Source organism: Amphibalanus amphitrite, unplaced genomic scaffold, assembly GCF_019059575.1.
Source record: "Amphibalanus amphitrite isolate SeventyFive unplaced genomic scaffold, NRLGWU_Aamphi_draft 000791F_arrow, whole genome shotgun sequence".
Taxonomy (NCBI): domain Eukaryota; kingdom Metazoa; phylum Arthropoda; class Thecostraca; order Balanomorpha; family Balanidae; genus Amphibalanus; species Amphibalanus amphitrite.
The window spans coordinates 268,562-270,174 of record NW_024882285.1 but is presented as its reverse complement, the minus strand read 5'-3'; the positions used below and the strand labels follow the sequence as shown (position 1 = coordinate 270,174).

The following is a 1,613-nucleotide window of genomic DNA, read 5'->3' as shown; positions in this document are numbered from 1 at the left end:
ACTATGTATAGAAAAGACGAAAACAGGAGATGAACCAAATACATTAAAATTCGTAGGTAAAATTTATTGACAACACGTTATGATCATCTTTAGGCGCTATTTATTCGTAGGGAAAATAGTAATCACTGGCAAAAAAGTTTCCCTGAATTTATTTGCCAACTGTGCTGTGATGTTCGTACACACTACACAGCTAATGCGATCGAGTTAAGTATACCATTTGTCATATTGAAACTAACATTTATGTACCTTTCTATCAAATTCTTCACCGCGCCAGTTCGGGAGATTCAGAGACGGGGGAAGGGACCGATGGTATCGATCGCTGATCACCGGCATCCACCAACGCTACCGCCAGGAGCTGGGGCGGACCGCCACCCAGTCTCCAAACTGTTTACCAACGGAAACCTGCTTAGTGCCGAAAGCGAGCTATGCTGACGATGCAAGGCATGCAAACGGACTGTGTGTTGTAAAAATCAAAGAGGCACCTTAGGCACGTATCTCAGCTGACGAGATCAGCCGGCATTCAAATTCACCGCAAAAACGCGCTTGTTTGTCTTAGCTGCGCCATAGTTGCGTTCGATGCTCGTAACAGGGCGTTGGCTGCTTTCGTGTTCCTGCCCCCAGGCCTGATATTCGGCCTTGGCCGCTTCAAACGAAGTGTGTGGTGTGGGGGTCTGCTTTCACTCGGCGTCCAGTGTGCTTTGGGGACGCCCGCCACGTGGGTTCAGTGAGGTGAGGCACTAACTACGAGTGGGCTGATAATGCAAACAAGCTCATCACTCGTTGGTAAGTATAATGTTATGCATGGCGTCAGGAATTGTTTTGTGATTTTTTAAATCAACATCAGTTAGACGGACCAACTTTGATCATTTATGAAGCAAAACAAAAACGGCACAGCTCCTCATACAACGAAATACTATATCAAAACTGTATTGGCATTATGGCAGGAGAGACAAAAACAATGCTACATATGTAATGTGATGTCGCTGTAGCACGAGGGTGAAGCTTAAAACATGTGTTATTTGCCCTCGGCTTTGTCATTTCCATGTGTCACGCTTGAAGCAGTACATGGAATGATGGGAAAACGTCTCATTTCTCGTTGATTTTTTTCAGATAAGGCCACCGCCAAGGCAGCCAAAGCCCTCTGGCCAAAGCAGCACCCTTCCAGAGATGGAGAGTGGTGAGGATCAGACGACAGGAGACATTTCTCCCGATGCTCAAGAAGAAAATCTCGCAGAAAGTCTTGGCCGCCGAGACATGGGACAGCGCCCTCGCTCTACCATGGCGCACAGAAGACGTGGCGGAGGATTCAAAAAGCACTGCGCCGTACACACAGGAGGCAGGGAGGATGAGGCTACAGACAAGAAAACACACCATCCTGACGGTGAAATGCCTTCAGTAGAGGCTGTTGGCGAACAAAAGAAGGCCCCCGCCACAAACCCGTGACACGCTCATAACACTCGACCGATGTTTAAATATACGCACGAACGGATATGTCGCAGTGTGCATTTGCTGTCTCGCTGCTTACCAAGATCTCGTCGTGTCTGAGTCATTGAAATGACCTGCTCATCGTGTACAGCTGCCTCATTTGATCCGAAATAAACGTATTCTTGGTG

At 47.6% G+C, this 1,613-nt stretch overlaps 1 long non-coding RNA gene across 1 annotated transcript; it reads left to right on the top strand.

Moving 5' to 3' along the window:
- The first annotated feature begins 635 nt into the window (after positions 1–635).
- LOC122366224 lies at positions 636–1,291 on the top strand. Its single transcript, XR_006253855.1, has 2 exons — positions 636–783; positions 1,111–1,291. It is a non-coding gene; the product is annotated as an uncharacterized LOC122366224 (long non-coding RNA).
- Positions 1,292–1,613: the final 322 nt, after the last annotated feature.